Genomic DNA, 20578 nt, shown 5'->3' with positions numbered 1-20578 from the left:
CTTGCCAGCGTTGGACATCTCCACTCCAAGCGCCCGCATCTTCCCGACATATTCGGTGATAGATAGGTCGCCTTTCTTCAAGCTGGAGAGCGCGATTCTTGTATTGACTATTGACGACGCGCGCCTTCGTCACAGATGAGAAGGTTGTCTCAAGGACACTCCAGACTTCGGCAGCTGTGCGGCAGGCGGAGACTTGCACAAGAATTTCTTTAGTCATTGCAAGCAACAAGTATCCGAGTACCTGTTGATCAGTTGCCATCCATGATTCATACAATGGATTGACGACTTCGGCGTCTTTCCCCTTGATCTTCTCCTCGGGGGCTTTAGTTGCGCCAGTCAGGCCCCCCACCGCAGCTTACCTACTTGCTGACCTGGAAATGCATATTACCTGACAAGCTAGTCGCTCGGCTGGCACGCTATCAAAGCACGACGGATTGGCTGGTCCTATTCCCATCCCAGCAGTTCCTACTTTGGTTTGGAACATTTCAGATAATATAGAGAGGAGGGAGACTAGTCTAAATCGATTTTTCTATCGTTTCTTCGAAACCTCGCTTACGTTTCACTTCCCTTCACCAACCTCAGAGTACGGGCTTAGACTCTCTAAGATATCCAACTCAAGTGCCGTAGCGAAAATCATAAGTAGTGTTCAGAAGATTGGGAAGGAGTAGGCCCGGTTTGTCTTGTTCATCCATGATTCCCCTTGTGGAGTGAAGTGGAATGCTAAAGATAGAAAAGTGAACCGTAGGATCTCGTCTTAGCCCATTGACAAAACTAGTCCAAGAAACCCAGATTGCTAAGTCTCGAGTATGTCAATCAAGCCCTAATGTTTCCATTCCGCCGGACCAACTAGCCTAACCTTTCACAGAATTGATCATTTATGCCCAAGGGACAAGAGGTTTTGAACTCTCTAGTAGTTCCAAGAAGTATGCTCATTTCCTTGGATGTGTATTCTGGATTTGGATTCACTAATGTGGAGGGCTATTTATTCAAAGATGATTAGGGTGCGCTCAGCATGTCCCACCATCAGAGCTAACCTAACCTGTCCTTATCCTTAGCACGGACAGCACTCAATATCTCGCTGCGGAATATGTCTACCGGAGTAGGCTCCGCAAAGCTCCTCACTCGGCACTAGATCCAAGTCCCCCATCGCACTCCACAAGTTTGGGACGACCCCTTTCTTTCTTATATTATATGATCTTTTCCACTGCAGCCAGCACACCTATTTCCCTTTAGCTGGTAAAGGCAAGGCTTCCCTACTAAACCAGTACACACTAAGTACGGGATCATTAGTCATGACTCCTTGGTCTTCATAGTCCTCGAGAGATCCACAATGTCTCCCATCCCAGGAATAATCGAATACCTTCGTTCTGAAGCAAATCAACGGGCTTGGCCGGGCAACTCACTCTTGCTTTCTCTGGGCCGCCTTAGATTCTATAGTTCTCGTCTCCCCAGTCTAGTGAAACAGAGGGATCCCAGTCAACCCATGCTGACCTTCCCTATCTGTCTGAAACCCAATATGTGCCTAAACTAAACGCTTAGCTGTGCCCAGAATGTGGAAACTCGAAAGAGGTAAACAATTCTTTTTTGTCATTTTGTTCACTGGTCTTCACTTCAAGCAATTCCATTAGTCCAAGTCTGCTGCAATTGGTAATTGGAGATAAGCAATTGGTGGTCGTAGGCTCACCCTCCTCTAAATAGATAGAATGGATCGACCCTTTATGGCACTTTGACTTCTCCACAAGGAGAATGCAACTACAATTCTCACGGAAATGAGACGCCCCAATTTCATGTGGTCAAGTTGCATGATGACCGACGCAGAACTAGCCCGGTTTTTACCGTCTTGCACTTGCAATTTCCATTCTTTCCACGCTGCGCGCCTCTATTCCATAGGCCTCTTTAGTCAGGGAAAACCTTCTACTGAGTTCAATCGGTGATTCTCAATCTTTTTTTGTGCAATTCTACGATCGAACAATTGGAAGGAGGAGCGTAGAGGGCGCTAAGGTGTTCGCATTCTCGAATAAAGCGACAGGAGAGAGTGAAATGCTCGACTGAAAGGAGAGGGTGGCATGTCGACGAGATTAGACCCGTCCATAAATATCCACGCTCTATTCAGGTACCGGGGGCCCCTGCACAAACATAGGACGAAAGAAAGGAAATGAATCTGCCAAGTCGAGAAGTTTTTCTTTTATACCACTGGCACTTTTGCAAGAGCAGCTTATTATCCATGATCCAAAGTATTAAACAGTTCTTCTATCCTGCAAAATAGGGCAGTCAAAACCAGCCAATCGAACCCATGAAAGAAGCCCACTTACCCACTCTTCTTTCCCACCATCCGCAGTATACCAATCACTCACTAGATGGTGGCCTCGGAATCGGAAAGGAAATAAGCTCATACTACTGGAATGGAATGGAATATGAGACACTTTACTTCCTACAAAACTCAAGTGAGGGGAGGGATGGATGTCCCGCCACGAACGGAAACATCAAGCCTCCCCAATGGTTATGTTACGTATCCACTCATCCTACAAGGAACTATGTCCAACCTATTCTATTTATTCCGCTATTCTATTTATTCACGACGAATTTGTTTCCGGAAGTGGCATTGAGAAGTGTTGCTCCAGCCTTTCATACTTTACTCGAATATTTTAGAACACAAATAAGATCCCTCATAAGTGCAAACAATGCAATAGCTTCGGTTAAGGCAAAGCCCAAACAAATCAAAAGAAAAGAAAAATAATTGTCTCGCTAATGATGGATTTCTAGCAACTGGATTGGTTTCTAGTTTCTTTGATAGTTGGAAGTTCTCCAAAAGTATGAAAGGCTGGAGGGCTTTGTACCAACCATTCTAGTGTGGTTGGATTCTGCTCAACAGCCCAAGGACTTTCCGCACATCTTTTGTTCTTTCCACTGCTTGAAGTGATTGCGACAACTACGAAGAAACGACGAATCCCAACTACGGATATATAAGAACCGAAACTGCTCAGAGCATTCCATCCGGCGTAAGCATCTGGATAATCTGGAATGCGACGTGGCATACCCGAAAGCCCTAAGAAATGCATGGGAAAGAAGGTCAGATTAACCCCGAAAAAAGTGATCCAAAAATGGATTTGGCCTAAAGTTTCAGGATATGTCCGACCAAAGATTTTACCCACCCAATAGTAAAATCCAGCAAATAAAGCAAAAACGGCTCCCATAGAAAGTACATAATGGAAATGTGCAACCACATAATAAGTATCATGTAGAGCAATGTCTAGCCCAGAGTTTGCTAGAACTATTCCAGTGAGCCCTCCTATGGTGAACAAAAAGATGAACCCTACAGCAAATAACATGGGTGTTTTGTATTGTATCGAACCTCCCCACATGGTAGCGATCCAACTAAAGATTTTGATTCCAGTGGGCACAGCTATGATCATGGTAGCTGCGGTGAAGTAGGCACGCGTATCAACGTCTAAGCCCACAGTAAACATATGATGAGCCCAAACTAGAAATCCAAGAACACCTATACTTATCATGGCATAAACCATGCCTAGATACCCGAAGACCGGTTTTCTTGAAAAGGTCGATACGATATGACTAATAATACCGAATCCAGGCAGAATGAGAATATACACCTCTGGATGACCGAAGAACCAAAAGAGATGCTGGTATAATATTGGGTCTCCCCCTCCTGCTGGATCAAAAAAGGTTGTATTAAAGTTTCGATCGGTTAATAACATTGTAATTGCCCCTGCCAGTACCGGAAGTGATAATAAAAGTAGGAATGCTGTCACTAAAACGGACCACACAAAAAGTGGTAATCTATGCATAGTCATTCCAGGTCCACGCATGTTGAAGATAGTAGTTATAAAATTGATAGAACCTAAAATTGATGAAACACCTGATAGATGAAGACTAAAAATTGCTAAATCAACTGCTCCTCCAGAATGGCTGGTAATACCACTTAAGGGCGGATAGACCGTCCACCCAGTGCCGCTGCCCACTTCTACTAAGGCTGAGCTTAATAGGAGCAAGAGACTTGGTGGCAACAACCAGAATGATATATTATTTAATCGTGGAAATGCCATGTCAGGTGCACCTATCAGAATCGGAACAAACCAATTCCCAAATCCACCTATCATCGCCGGCATAACCATAAAAAAGATCATTAAAAAAGCGTGAGCCGTTATTAAAACATTATAAAGTTGATGATTCCCACCAAGAATTTGATCGCCGGGTCGGGCTAATTCCATACGAATCAGTACGGAGAAGCATGTGCCCATCACTCCTGCAATGGCACCGAAGATGAAATATAGAGTACCGATATCCTTGTGGTTAGTGGAGAAGAGCCATCGGACCAGATTTGTCATTTTTTTTTCGTTTTGAAAACCTTATCAGAGAGGGGCCACTAAGGCAGGCAGGCCAAAGAATGAAGGGCAGTGAAAATGGTTTCTTCTTCTGGCTAATTCCGATACGAATACCAAAAACAGCTTACTTCCGTTCGTGTCCTCGGAAATTGGATTACTTATGAGTTTCTTCGGTGCAAAAGTAGGCAAGTCCATTTTATCGTGTTTTTCGTCCTCAAGACCTGATTTTCCAAAGTGCATTTCATATAGCTGCAAAAGTTGCTCATCCGATTTTCCCTCGCTTTTATTCGTAACATGGCGTAGTTACTCATTGGGTCCGCTGAGAAGAAAACAATAGGTCGTCACTACCTATGCTTTCATCTAGAGGAAGTCAGGCTGTGATTCGTAACATGGCGTAGTTACTCACAGGCCGTGGATCTCCTTTTTCTAATCAAGCAGCAGGCCGTGGGTTTTCTGGTTCTGCGCTTCAGAAGAGGCAAAGTTTCCGTGATTCGTATCTGCTTTGAGGGCAGGTGCGGGTTGGTTCATGCTTCGAAGAAGAATCGTTCTTTCTAGATCGAAGAAGAATCGTTCTCTTTCTCGAAATGAAATAAGTTAAGTGAAGTGATCCTGCGAAACCTAAGATGCCGGACCAAACCAATGGAGAGCCCACAGATGATATCAAGGAAACTGTTCCAGTGACAATGCCAACTAATACGACTTCGGACGAATACGCTATCCTCGAAACTAAACTCCCTGTATGGTCGAGAATGAATGGATTCCCCTATGGCAATTTCTTATTCCTGCTATCATAGCCTGGCTGGGATCTTAGCGGCACATTCTGACCTTGCTTCATAGACAGCGGTACCTTTCTCAGCTTCTTCTAGATAGAGATAGTTAGTTTCCTCTAGATAGCTAGTTTCCTTTTTTTTGGAAGATTGAGATTGACGCTTGGCAAATTGGGTTGACGACGCGCCATATGGGTTTGAGGATAGTGCCAGAAGTGCCGTAGCTCCTTTGCTGTTCGTGGAGGCTGGCTATTTGCAGTTGACTTCCTTCCCGAAGTGACTGGCTAGAATTCTCATACGATAATAGGAGAGAGATGCCGATAATTGGAGAAGGCGAGACCAAGCCTGCCGGGAGAGGAGAAGTGGCTTACGAGGCTAGAATAGAGTTGGTTGGTGCTGATACCAGTAGCTGCAGCTGCCGGGGAAATCTGTCCTGTCGGTTCGCGAGGAGTTGAAGTTGTTTGTACTTACTTAGACCCCAATGAGTCTATGGCTTGCCAGCCTCTATCTAGTCCTCTGCAGGTCAGGTAGAAAGACGGAAAGACTTAAAGGGAAGTTCTTGTTCTTATCTAGCGCAAAAAGCATAAGGATGAATTGGTTTTCCCTTCAAGCCACAACAGCGGTATGAGTTAAGATCCAAATCTAGCAAGAATCTTTCGCCACCCACATAGGAAAATGCGAGCAGTTTACCCACACCTATTCGAAGAACCAAGGTAGCTGCCTTTCCAGTCGAGTCACTTCTCTACCAGTACAATAGCTGGGTCTCTTTCTCGTTGGCACCATCCCTTATTCTTAGAATTCCTATGGCACTTCGAAAGATCATGTGCCCTGAACTCGTACGTGACTTATCCTCACTGATGTCAAAACCCAGCAGATTGTACTTTTTCTTTGAGTGGCCAGGCCAGGCAGATCCTAAGAATAGAGAACCTATGGCGTCTGAGATGGGTGAACGGCACACCCTACTACGGCGTGTTTATGTCATTGACACAGCTCGAGTAATAGAGACACAGATCTTGTTTCTTGGCTTGGGAAGACTTCCAACATAGAGTTCCTTCCCTTCAATGGAACAGCAATCGATGAATGGAGTTTGAGGATTGTCATAGAATAGAACAGAACTCGCCTCCACCTAAGAACTTCACTTTGAAATCCACAGCACGAACACGGCTCTTATAGATTAGGTTTCCTGGGAGTTCCCTTTCTTCGAGTACTATCCATACAATATTAGTGACCCTGCTCCTTTCCTTGAATTGTGATCTATTGCCTATGGTGGCTTCGGCTTAGGCTGTTGATTAATGCCTTGGTGTGTTTTCTTCTTGTTTCTTCTCTTCTTCTTGTGATCTTGATTGCGCCTGTTTGCACTTAGCTTGATGTGATTTTCTTTAGGCTCAGCTCTCCTCTTTGACGAGAATCCGAAAACTTTCCTTTCCTTGAAAGGGGAAGTCCGCCACTCCACTAAGACCGCTTGCTTCTCATGCGCTGATGAAGTTCGTACCACTTCTTGCTGTCGAAGAGCTAGGAATCCAGTCACTCAGGAAAGCGTAACTATACTATACTATACTATCTATTTACGATAATTTGATTGCTGACAACATCACGCTTCTCTTTCTCCAGCGTCATGCCTTGTGACCTCTAGTTTCAACCTCCTAGCATTGGCTTCACTTGATTAGAACCATAAGCATTTGCATTCGCGACCGTCCTCGTCCCAGGTTTTGTTCTTCTTTGCTTTGGTGAGGTATACCTCTATCAAATGTGCTTAGCCTTTTCGCTAGTGCTATTTCATGCCATTGGTTTGAACTGGATAGAGGGGAAGGGCCTTACCTTATCTACAACTATCTAATTGCAATTCCGGATAGCATAGCATTATTCTTAGCCGAGGAAGGAACCGTTGATGGCGGAGTTATTTGCACGGATTTTCCAGCTATATGAAGATGAGGCTAAAAGACGCGGATAGAAGTCCGAAAATTAGTTCAAAAAAGGCCACAATCGTTAAAGAAAGGGACCTTGATCCTTTCATCGTTTTTGCACTTGAAAAAGAAATTTGCAAAGCGGGTTATTAACGAATTGAGTTTACTTTTCAGTTGAGAACCGTCCAGAAGCGCTGAAGAGGGTGTCGGAATCATTCGAGGCTCCTGGAAGTTACCAGCGAGTGCCGGATGAATTGAAGGCTCGACGACTCCCTCGAATCCTGCAGGGTTAAGGGAGGCTACCTGAAGCTGCTGGAAGGCGAGAATCGTTTAATAAACAGACTGAGTTATAACCCATATTATAGTTATAAACTATATTCATCAAACTACAAACTACTAGAATTGGAAATAAAATAATGATTATACTCGGCCAGCGAGTAACAAGAAGGTGGCACAATTGAGGGTAGGAAAGAATCCAGGGTAATGGTCAATACTGAGAACATGAATTCCCTTAGCGCGTTGGATCATCGAATAATGGAAAAATTCCTATCTCTGGTAAGACGGGTTCATCAACTCATTTCTCGGTCAGATATTGGTCAACAAAAGTACAATTGGAACTTGTCACCAGCCTCATCTGGTGAGGGATCAGCTGTATCGGCTTTCCCTAGTGATAAGGTCTGTGAGGTTGTGGAGAAGATGAAGTTGATACACACTACGGAATTCTTTCTTCTTTTCTATTGCTTTTTTAGAAGAAAAAAGAAAGATAACTCAAAACACGTATTGCTGCTTCTTCACTCTTTGCTTGATCGCATATTCATGATGTTAACCCTTCTTCTATTTGCTGAAGCTGGGCATTGGTTGGGATTGAACCTACGGCACTACTTATGATGCTATCAAAGGTATTGAATCCGTAAGCTTATTGATCGCATATTGCACTTCTTTTCTGGAATGAGAGAGGAAAGGGTAGAGAGAGCGAGGATATGCTTAATCCGCTTTGGGAGGCATATGCATTTCAGTCTGCACGGGCTTACAAAGAGGCAGGCATTTGGATAGCACAGATAACCGAGACAGGAATAGTTGTCACGAGATATGAGAGGGAGAGTTTCTAGATGAGCAAGAAGGCGTTAAATATATAATGCAAAAAGGAACTACCTAATAAGCCAGCTCAGCTCTATGGTTTTTGCAACGTTTCAACTAAACTAATTGGAAATGCCTGCTCTTCGATGTTACAAGCTAGCCTTGCTACGATTTCCATATAGGTACAGAAGATTGTGATACCCCTCCCAGAGTGTATGCTCCAGATGAAGCTAGCTTCCAAGCGAATGAACTGTAAAATCTCTACTCTTTTGCCATCTTATTCTTACTTAAGAAGCTTCTCTAGATCGACTTCTCTTTCTTCATTAGGCAGGCAGGTTCGCCGCTTTGCCATGCCAGGACGAATAGAGTTAGCGAGCACGTAGCATTATCTATATCAGGAGCTAATAAAAGTCAAGAGATCAAATCCGTGCACTGGCATTTTGGAAGTAGCATTGGAAAGAACTTGCTTTGCATTTGTACACAGGGTGTACACATTATATATGAATGAAACATATTCATTAACTTAAGCATACTCCTTTTTTTATTTAATGAGTTGATATTAATTAAATATTTTTTTTTTCGATTTTTGCAAAGGTTTCATTTACGCCTAATCCATATCGAGTAGACCCTGTCGTTGTGAGAATTCTTAATTCATGAGTTGTAGGGAGGGACTTATGTCACCACAAACAGAAACTAAAGCAAGTGTTGGATTTAAAGCTGGTGTTAAGGATTATAAATTGACTTACTACACCCCGGAGTACGAAACCAAGGATACTGATATCTTGGCAGCAAGCATTCCGAGTAACTCCTCAGCTCGGGCGCCTGAAGAAGCAGGAGCTGCAGTAGCTGCGGAATCTTCTACTGGTACATGGACAACTGTTTGGACTGATGGACTTACCAGTCTTGATCGTTACAAAGGACGATGCTATCACATCGAGCCCGTTCCTGGGGACCCAGATCAATATATCTGTTATGTAGCTTATCCATTAGACCTATTTGAAGAGGGTTCTGTTACTAACATGTTTACTTCCATTGTGGGTAACGTATTTGGTTTCAAAGCCTTACGCGCTCTACGTTTGGAGGATCTACGAATTCCCCCTGCTTATTCAAAAACTTTCCAAGGTCCGCCTCACGGTATCCAAGTTGAAAGGGATAAGTTGAACAAGTACGGTCGTCCTTTATTGGGATGTACTATTAAACGGATTATCCGCAAAAAATTACGGTAGAGCGTGTTATGAGTGTCTACGCGGTGGACTTGATTTTACCAAAGATGATGAAAACGTAAACTCACAACCATTTATGCGCTGGAGAGACCGTTTTGTCTTTTGTGCCGAAGCAATTTATAAAGCACAAGCCGAAACCGGTGAAATCAAGGGGCATTACTTGAATGCGACTGCAGGTACATGCGAATAAATGATTAAGAGAGCTGTATTTGCAAGGGAATTAGGGGTTCCTATTGTAATGCATGACTACTTAACAGGAGGTCGCAAATACTACTTTGTCTCATTATTGCCGCGACAACGGCCTACTTCTTCACATTCACCGAGCAATGCATGCAGTTATTGATAGACAGAAAAATCATGGTATGCATTTCCGTGTATTAGCTAAAGCATTGCGTATGTCGGGGGGAGATCATATCCACTCCGGTACAGTAGTAGGTAAGTTAGAAGGGGAACGCGAAATAACTTTAGGTTTTGTTGATTTATTGCGCGATGATTTTATTGAAAAAGATCGTTATCGCGGTATCTTTTTCACTCAGGACTGGGTATCCATGCCAGGTGTTATACCGGTGGCTTCTGGGGGTATTCATGTTTGGCATATGCCAGCTCTGACCGAAATCTTTGGAGATGATTCCGTATTACAATTTGGTGGAGGAACTTTAGGACATCCTTGGGGAAATGCACCTGGTGCAGCAGCTAATCGTGTGGCTTTAGAAGCCTGTGTACAAGCTCGTAACGAAGGGCGCGATCTTGCTCGTGAAGGTAATGAAATTATCAAAGCAGCTTGCAAATGGAGTGCTGAACTAGCCGCAGCTTGTGAAATATGGAAGGAGATCCAATTTGATGGTTTCAAAGCGATGGATACCATATAAAATAAAAAAGAAGCAAAATAGAAAGAGAAAAAATAAGTTAAGAAATGCAGTAATTCTTCTTTATTCCTCTAATTGATTGCAATTCAATTCGGCTCAATCTTTTCTAAAAAAAAAAGACTGAGCCGAATTGAAATAGATCTTGATACGATCATGAGACTTGACAAATCGAGATTCTTCTATTCTATATATCTAGAATATAGAAAGGTATAATACAATAAACAAATATAAATAAAAATATAGTATTATCGTACGATAATGGAATCAAATACGCAGTATTTACAGAAAAGAGTCTTCGTTTATTGGGAAAGAATCAATATACTTTTAATGTCGAATCGGGATTCACTAAGACAGAAATCAAGCATTGGGTCGAACTCTTCTTTGGTGTTAAGGTAGTAGCTGTGAATAGCCATCGACTACCCGGAAAGGGTAGAAGAATGGGACCTATTCTGGGACATACAATGCATTACAGACGTATGATCATTACCCTTCAACCGGGTTATTCTATTCCACTTCTAGATAGAGAAACGAACTCAAGGAGAATACTTAATAATACGGCGAAACATTTATACAAAACACCTATCCCGAGCACACGCAAGGGAACCGTAGACAGGCAAGTGAAATCCAATCCACGAAATAAATTGATCCATGGACGGCACCGTTGTGGTAAAGGTCGTAATGCCAGAGGAATCATTACCGCAAGGCATAGAGGGGGAGGCGCGCCTATACCGTAAAATCTATTTTCGACGGAATCAAAAAGACATATCTGGTAGAGTAGAATCGTAACCATAGAATACGACCCTAATCGAAATGCATACATTTGTCTCATACACTATTTCTGGGGGGATGGTGAGCAGAGATATATTTTACATCCCAGAGGGTTGGAGATACTATTGTTTCTGGTACAAAAGTTCCTATATCAATGGGAAATGCCCTACCTTTGAGTGCGGTTTGAACTATTGATTTACGTAATTGGAAGTAACCAATTAGGTTTACGACGAAACCTAGAAATCGATCACTGATCCAATTTGACTACCTCTACGGGATAGACCTCAACAGAAAACTGTTGAGTAACGGCAGCAAGTGATTGAGTTCAGTAGTTCCTCATAGAAAATTCTTGACTCTAGAGATATGGAGAAGACAAAATTGTTTGAAGCACGCACAGAACCGGAAGCGCCCCTTGTTTCAAAGAGAGGAGGACGGGTTATTCACATTTCATTTTATGGTCAGAGGCGAAGCTAAGCAGTGGTAATTAAGACCCCCGGGTGAAAATAGGGATGTCTCCTACGTTACCCATAATATGTGGAAGTATCGACGTAATTTCATAGAGTCATTCGATCTGAATGCTACATGAAGAACATAAGCCAGATGACGGAACGCGGAGACCTAGGATGTAGAAGATCATAACATGAGCGATTCGGCGGATTTGGATTCCTTTTCTATATATCCACTCATGTGGTACTTCATCATACGATTCATATAAGATCCATCTGTCTAGAGATCGTCATATACATCTAGAAAGCCGTATGCTTTGGAAGAAGCTTGTACAGTTTGGGAAGGGGTTTTTTGAGAAAAAAGAAGAATCTACTTCAACCGATATGCCCTTAGGCACGGCCATACATAACATAGAAATCACACGTGGAAGGGGTGGGCAATTAGCTAGAGCAGCAGGTGCTGTAGCGAAACTGATTGCAAAAGAGGGTAAATTGGCCACTTTAAGATTACCATCTGGGGAGGTCCGTTTGGTATCCCAAAACTGCTTAGCAACAGTCGGACAAGTGGGTAATGTTGGGGTGAACCAAAAAAGTTTGGGTAGAGCCGGATCTAAGTGTTGGCTAGGTAAACGCCCCGTAGTAAGAGGGGTAGTTATGAACCCTGTGGACCACCCCCATGGGGGTGGTGAAGGGAAAGCCCCCATTGGTAGAAAAAAACCCACAACCCCTTGGGGTTATCCTGCGCTTGGAAGAAGAACTAGGAAAAGGAAAAAATATAGTGATAGTTTTATTCTTCGTCGCCGTAAGGTAAGTAAATACGTAACTAGGAATATGGAAAATTGCATTTTTGGAATTTGCAATAATGCGATGGGCGAACGACGGGAATTGAACCCGCGCATGGTGGATTCACAATCCACTGCCTTGATCCACTTGGCTACATCCGCCCCTTATCCAGCTAAAGGATTTTCTCTTTTTTCCATTCATTATTATTCTATTTATTCTGACCTCCATACCTCGATCGAGATAGTGGACATAGGATGCCACTCTTTAAAATGAAAAAAAGGAGTAATCAGCAAAAAAAACGAATCCTTTTGTAGCTCGTCATTTATTGGCAAAAATAGAAAAGGTCAATATGAAGGAGGAGAAAGAAATAAATAATAGTAACGTGGTCCCGGGCATCTAGCATTCTACCCGCAATGGTTGGCCATACAATCGCGATTCATAATGGAAAGGAACATTTACCTATTTATATAACAGATCGTATACTAGTATTCTCTTAGGACTTGGAAGTGTAGTTGTCTTTCCTTAGCTGCACAGGCAGTAAAAGTAAAGAGCTAGAGGTCGGATCCATCCTCTCCTCTATTAGGCTAGGCTGAGCAGCACTTTGCGCATTCAATACGGCACTATTTGAAACTGGGCTATTTGAACCTGGTCAACAACTTAACTTCTCTTCTTGCAGCTTTGGGTTGATAAGATAGTTGGTTGTGGCTTAACAGAATTGGTACTATGTCCATCCTGATCTGTGACTTTGACTCTTGCTTTGATCCCCACGTTCCATTAGAACGAGTGTAGGAACCCTCTCTTGTCATAACCTATTTGATTTACGAGATCTATTATTCAATAGATAAGCCACTTCTCTTGGTCGTGGGGGAACTATGATCGATTCTATACCTAATATAAGATATTGAATGAAGGTAACACAGAATTCCATAATGGTTTATAGCAGCCGTTAAGTACCCGTTCTTTCCTGGGCACCGCTAATCGGAATACAACAACCGTACCATTTTGTGGAATAGGAATCAGCCTCACATCATAAACAGCCCAGGGTTTAGTTGTTTCCCCGGAATAGGCCTTGCTCAGAGGATACGAATCGAAAGCCAGTCTTCGAATGTGCTTAGCCTTTCCCGAGGATATTACCTTTTCTTTGATCCAGCGAGCAGAAGTCTTTCCCTTAGCATTGGTTTCATGGCTTAGGAGTACCGGTACTGTTTGAATTGCTTTGCAAGGAAATAGTCGTTGTAGGATCGTATCTCCACGGAAGTACCGTTGTAGGATCTACTGCCGTCTACTACTATTATATTATACTATACGAGAATTTCCACCTTGTTGAAGATCTGGTGGTGCTACCCGAAGACTTAAATGAATAGCCATCGCTGTTAAGAACAACCGATGCCTTATGTATGTGTATTGGATCCGCTCTTCTGTTAGCATGAACACATGAATGAGATTCTATTCCTCTTCCTTATTCTTAAAAAATAGAACCCTAGGTGCGGAAGTCAAATCAATCCTTGTTTGTACATCGCTGAACTTACATACCCGGGCCCGGCTCAACACATTCTTTTAAAACAATCGAATAACGGCTTTTCCATGACTTGGCCATTCAATCTTGTGAACTAATCGAGACCGAAATTGGATAAAGAGATACAAAAGGAGAGGAATACCCAATCGATGAAAGAACATGAAACCCTTCTGTTTCTATAGAGGTACGGGAAACGGTTGGGGGCAATAAAGTAGGTGAAGTGGTTGGATTTTGCGAGCTGTTCCAACCACTGCTGGATGTGACTCCAAGAGCCGAACGAGAATGAATACCACACAGAAGAGTCAAGACCGGGCTCCCTAATAGAATGTTTAACCGATCCATTCCGGATCGATCGAATTGGTACGGAAGTTGTAACATGGGAAAAGCACAGAAAACACGACTTATTTGAATAACCCGGTGACCTACCAATTGTAGAAGTAGGATTTTTGGCAAGCAATAAGCACTTAAATAATACAATTCGAGTGTACCAGATTCTTTATCATTTCGAGGAAAAGGTTCGGGAGGAAAGGGAAACAACAGAGAGATCCGAATCGAACCTAAATGGGAATGACATGAAAAATCTTTTTCAAAACCTATCATTAAGGGCGTGACGACGATATACGAGAGGAATAAAAAAAAACTCGTGATTGGTGTGGAGGGGAAGATCTGCTTATGAAATTGTTCAAGAAAGAGTCGTCTCATTTCCTTATTTCTTCGTTCTTTCGAATTCATTCACTTCGACGGCTGGCGCTACGCTAGCTTTGCATGATTAGCTCCGACAGAACAGGTACTGCATTTCCTTAGTTGGATCCGCTCTTTCTCTCTCGTGCAGTTGTTGCTTCCGGCTATTTATTCAGTCGTCAATCAGCATTGATCCGGGTAGTTAGTCAGTCTCTCTCTTTTTTCCCGTCCTTCTCTATCTATGAAATTCCTAATTAAGGGAGTTCGCTTTCCAATATCTAAATGTTCATGCAAAGCAACAAACGAAATGCAAGAACTGTCACGCAGAAGTCACACAGTATGCTGATCGTTCTGAAATGATAAAAAGTATTGGATTTCATAAGAGATTCATACATAGAGATCTAAACTCATGGAAGGGCCCGGCCACTTTACTGCTTGATAGCGGCACTGGCTCGTTCTGGGCAATAAGTCGACACCACTCTTACTTCCTTCTTTTGAACTTGTGTAACACCACTCGGCACTTCTTTTGTCCTTGTGGAATAGAGAAAAGTCTGTTTTCTAGCGAAACTCGATCTCGATAGTAAATCATTGGTACGTACGAGTCCCTTATTTGTTGAGAAATTCTTTGTTGATTCGCCTATTCCACGCTAAAAAAAGGGGGACCGAGATCTTCTTTGAACGACTGATCTGCGACTTCCTTCCGCTCGTGTATCAGCAATAGAGTTTGTTTGACAACAGATCCCAATGCCACCTGCTTTTAGCCAATTCGTCACTACTACTACTCTTCCTCGGAAACTCATCCGAATCAGAAAAGGATGATTCCCTAGTGGGAAATGGGAAAAGTACTACCAGCTATTTGACCTCGATAGCCTGCCCCAACTATCTATTCTCCTCCGGCACCTTCCGGCAAGGCATCCCTACTAGAAATCAGAAAAAAGGCCACTTTTCTGAAACGCACTTTCTTCTTTTCCATCCATAGAGGGAAAAAGGACTTGTCAACTTTTGCTGCTATATGAAACGGAAGTGGCGATCGCTGATGCACCAATACAACCTCTTGAAAGGGGAAGGGGCGCGGGGCGGTACGGAGTTGTCCCATTCTCCTAAAGAAAGCGGCAGTGGAGGGGCACTTGTGCCGTCAACCGCACCTTAATAGCTCAGCTCAATCGAAATACCAATAGGAAGATGGCATTGAAACTATAAACAGACCGAAAAGATCCAATCTTTCGAGGGATAGTTTGGGATTAGGGTGCCATCCTTGCCTTTCCATCCCGAACCGGATATACAGAACTGTGATAGAAATCTAGGGACAAAGGTGCCATTCATAGCGGTAGATGGCGCGGAATGCCTAAACAAAGAGAAGGGGTGTAGCGAGATCCAATGAACCCTGGCTCTTACTCTTAAGGAATTGGAGGCAGTGGACAACACACACTTATTTATTTATTTAATATTTAATCAAATGAAATGCCACCAGGGAGTTGATGCCGTGCTCCCCAAGGAGAGGCCCCTGGAAAAGCCTTGTTTTTTATGTTCTGGAGCTGCCATCGTCTTATTCGGACCCTTCCCCGCATATGATCCCGCGCAACAACACGCAACTGCTAAGCGGATATGGAAACGAGAGCAGTTCGCCTCTTTCGAGGGATGTCCCAATCGCTTACCCGAGTCGACCCATGGCCCATACCCCTATTTTGTTTGATCTATACCCAAAAGGTATGGAGCTCTTAAGCCCTTTTCGAGGCGAGGGATGGATATGGGCTTCCCCTGCCAACATCTCTAGTACTAATTCTGGACCTCTTCCCAAGCTGGGAACCAGTCACTCTTTAATTCGGGGAATCGAGATGCTGTTTACTTTGCAGAGGATGGACCCGCGGGAGCCCTAAAGCATGTGCCAGAGGATATAGGCCTAATGATGACCCACCCCGTGCTTCTACAACTACCTGTGTGGGTTACCTTGACCCAAAGCTAGGAAGTAGCTTTATTAAATTCAATATTATTTCTAGAGCAAGCTGGTTATTTGGGCGAAAGTTGTGAATCGTATGGCAAGCTTGGGAGCCATTCCTAAGAAAGTGCAAACTTCTGTTCGTGTAGCATTCCTCCGTTCCTGGGCCTGGACCACCTCTTCATCACCCGATTTTGCCTCGGGAGAATGGATTTACAATTCCAAAAGTAGATTTGATCTCACCTAGTGGCTGCCAGTGGCACTATTTCCTGGCGCATATCATAAGATCAACGCGCTGCACTCTTGTTCGATTCGTGCCGGTGCCGGGATACAATACAGATCAGATCTTTCTCTTTAGCCAGGCCATTCTCTAGAGGAGAGTTCCGAGAATGAATTCCAATCTGGTACCAATCTCCGAAATCGTATTGTAGAGTTCAATCAAAAGGAAAGAAAGAGTTCTCACTTTCCAGTGCGCCAGTTGAAGACTGCAGTTCTCCAGGGCCAACAAATCAAACTGCAATCGATACCCAATGAGTAATAATGTGTAGAATAAAAGAACGGATCGGGACCTACACCTAAGATTTCGGATCTAACTAGATCTGGTTCGCTTGTGGCTTCAGGAGAAGTGCCAGCTTGATGAACCGACCCAAGCAATAGTGGCACTCCCTTCTTCGTCTACTGCGGCACGCTAGTGTTCTCGTAGATTAGATGAATAAAAGTGTGAGCCAAGGGAATCCATAGAGATTTGCATAGCATAAAAAATAGAAGTTGTGCTGCCATCTCTTTTATCATCGGCAACATTGTCTTCTTCGAAGTGAGTTCCGGCATGAGTGCTTATAGAACGGATGGGACTGGGATTGAGATTTTAAGTAGTGGTTGCGTGCGCCGGTAAGTAGAGTAGTGGTTGCGTGGACGTGTGCTGACTCGAACTCGCTGGTAAAGAAAAGAGAGTAGAGTCTAGGGAAGTCTATATAAGGGTGCCGCTTCCATCCCTCTAGTACGGAAGATATCACTCATATCGGCCGCAAAGGCCAGGCCAGGCCAGGATTGATCCCTGTTCTGTTCAATTCTACGCATGAGTCAAAGCAAAGCCGTGGAAAAGAAAGAATAGGATGTTGGGTACATCGGTCCCTTGGTCTCATACAGGTGTGAACAAGTCGGTTGTTATCATGCCCAACCCAAAGAAGCCAGAAGTCTTTCTAAAATACGCTCAAGAACCCGTGTTTTTGAGGCAACATCAGCCGTTCTATCACTTTTGAATGTCATTGCCCACCTTGGAAAGACGATTTGCTTTAGTGAACTGACACATTGATAGGTAGTGGAATCCGGGCTTGGGATCAGTGGTAGAATCCGGACTTGGGATTGGGATCAGTGGTAGAATCTGTTGTTATCTAGCGAGGAATGAAAGCACTCGTTTGTTCCGGTTCGGATCCGATTCTGGTTCATAGGTTGGTAAGCCTCCCGCATACGCGACTTGTGATTTCACCTCATCAGAACAAAATTCATAGGGTAGGGTTTCGAGATCCCCAACGAAGAAGACGGAAGGTTTTCGAGGAGTTTTTCCCCCTTCCTCTTGGTTATGTAGTTGGGGAGGGGTGGTCAAGTTCTCTCCTTACCTAGTTTTAGGTCCCACTTCCTTGGCTCGATAAGCTGATTGAGATCGTTCAATTTCTTGGGTAGATCAACTTGTAATTTCGAATTTCTTGCCCTCCTCTACGGAAAGTAGGCGAACGTCACATTCATTTTTGAGACCCAAACTATACTATACTATACTATAGACCCTCACGCCAACTGCCACTATTTTCGAAGTTTTGTATCTTTCGGCATACGCTTTAACAACGTCCCCCGGTAAACGATCTCCTTTTCTTTTGTACGAGCGAATCATCTCTATAAGTTCATTTCATAGCCTTGCCTAGACTAGCGGTGGGGTTTGGTCCCTTGCCTTTGATTGACTTGACTTGCCTCGTAGAAAGCAAAAGCACTGGCAGTTTATGAACTAGATAGATCCCATGACTTTCCCTTGCCCGAAGTCAACAAAGGTCAGAATGAAACCGTATCCATCCACACGAGAAACTAGCTGCTATGAACCAAGGTTCTGTTCTCATATCCCGGCAAGCAAATAGGCCAGTGCTCAAACTGGTAGTAGAGAGGGCTTTCAAGTAAAGATAGTCAAGATCTCTATTCTCCAGGAGGAAGGAATCTCAGATCCGCCAATTCAGAGAAGAGGGATTCGTTCTATTCTCGCAACATCCATTAGCCAAGTGCCCACCCAATTCGTACAGTCCAATCCTGGCTTGTCAAAGAAGAAATCTGTTGAGTGAATGGGATCAGTGGTAGAAGTGCCAGGTGCTAGTGCTCAACCCAAAAGACAGGTGCTGAGTTGAAGAATAAGCCGGGAACGGAGGAAGCAAAGAAAGCGGATGCAAAAGAAAACGGATTTCGTAGTCGTCCTAACGCGCAACGCCGCTAAAGGCTAGTGCGCTCAAAGTATAAGTACAAGTGTAGTGCATCCGTTGCTACTGACTACCCTTCATGGGCAACACAATTAGTTTAGTTATGAGTTATGCCCTTTTTTATCGATCAAGAAATTAGAGAAATGATTTCTATCTCTATTGGGCTGGGCCATTGAGAATGATCAATAGTATTCTACTCCGGTATCAGGAACGTAAGAACTTCCCGATGTAAGGAAATCACTCCGATCACTGGGCGCCTGGGCTAATTGAATGGGGCATATGATCCATACGCTCGCTAAGATGAATTTGTCACATTTCTTTATGAGATTTTTGATAGCGTATTTGTATTTCTATAATATGAGATTGTCCAACCTGAACTGAACCGAGTGCATTTGAGCATATAGGACAGGGCTCACTAATGTGGAACGAATCGTAGTCCTCGTACGTAATATTCTTCTTTGCCTTGGGCTGAGGTAGGGTCAACGGCTGAATTAGCAAGTGAAGTGGATGCATGAGTGCTTCCATGAGCGGAAGGAAGAAAGCCTGCGAATAGCGAATCTGTTCAGTGGTCAATAAAGCCCTTGCTGCTAGGAAAGCGGTTCTGTCCAAAGCTCGGGATAAAAGGTTAAGCACTTCTCTGCGGCACTGGCACTTGATACTGGCCATAGGTTGACACCCTTGTTAGTATATGTTCACTTCAGCAGAGCAGAAAAGATACCAACAGCAGAAATACTAGTCCAGCCCCGTGAGAAGCATTGGCAAGGATAAGCTTTCCATGCTCCCAGCTTGAATGTGTATCTTTTAGCCTGAGCTGACTAGTACTAGTTCCTTGTGAAGTGCAAGGGAACGAACTCAAGTATAGATTGGCAGAACGGGTTTTTGAAGCGGGTAGCACCACCTTAAGATGGAATCGATACTAGAGAAAGGGGAATGGAATCGAGCCTAGATCACTTACTTTACTAGATCAATATCGCTCTTCCTAAAGGTTCGGCTCTAGCCTCTGTAAAAAGTGAAGAGAAGCCCCACCCCAGATATGCCTAGGCTATGTATGTTGTTCCGTCTAGTCTAGTCTTGTTTTTCTAAGGAAATAAACACCTACTTTTTCTAAGGAAATAAACAGCAATGCTGTGGTGAAAGAGAGTGGTATGGTATCTTCACTATCGCAATGTTTTCATGTTCTCAATGAATCACTAATTCCCTAGGAATAGCACAAGATGAAGCCCGAATGGTAGAATCTCGTCGTAATGGATTGGATCTAAGCAAGATTCCTGATTCATGTACTCTCCTAGTTGGGTTGTCCGTCTTCAACATTCCTCCATAAGACAGATTTCCTCGATTCCTTGCTATATTCTATTCTCGAACAGAGGTCAGTCCCGCTTCCTCCTCTTTTTTGAGTGAGTGGCTTTCTCTTTTTAGAAGTCGAAGTCTAGACCTGGCTAAGTCTGGCACCTTTCTTGTAGCAGGGCTACGTCCTAATGGATTGTTTCACGCTCGAGGCACCTAGAATGTCATCTTTGTCCAGAGCAGAGGAATGAGGACTTTCTTTCACTGAAAAGCAAAGCGGGCGGGCTGGTGTTGGTCAACCTCTACCTTGGCCTATGAGAAGCTGTAGTGTAGGTTGTTCTACAAAGGCGGCTTGTCCCTCATCAATCTTGTGGATGAGTCTCTCTGCTCCAAACCATTGGGATGAATCGATTCCATAGCACAGGCGCGTGCGCTGAGGAAGAGCGGTATGGATGGAGTCGAGATCCATTGCTGCCGCAGTCATAGGTTCGTTAGTCAGCTCAGAAGCAAGCATGAGCACGCTGTGACAAA

General features: G+C 43.7%; 1 pseudogene across 1 annotated transcript; it reads left to right on the top strand.

The window, feature by feature from the left end:
* Positions 1–2757: 2757 nt before the first annotated feature.
* On the top strand, positions 2758–10192 carry LOC118475675 (ribulose bisphosphate carboxylase large chain-like; annotated as a pseudogene). Its single transcript, XR_004855055.1, has one exon. The product of XR_004855055.1 is annotated as a ribulose bisphosphate carboxylase large chain-like (transcript).
* Positions 10193–20578: the final 10386 nt, after the last annotated feature.

This window comes from Zea mays, unplaced genomic scaffold, assembly GCF_902167145.1.
Source record: "Zea mays cultivar B73 unplaced genomic scaffold, Zm-B73-REFERENCE-NAM-5.0 scaffold_553, whole genome shotgun sequence".
NCBI classification, from domain to species: domain Eukaryota; kingdom Viridiplantae; phylum Streptophyta; class Magnoliopsida; order Poales; family Poaceae; genus Zea; species Zea mays.
This window is presented reverse-complemented; position numbering and strand designations above follow the sequence as displayed.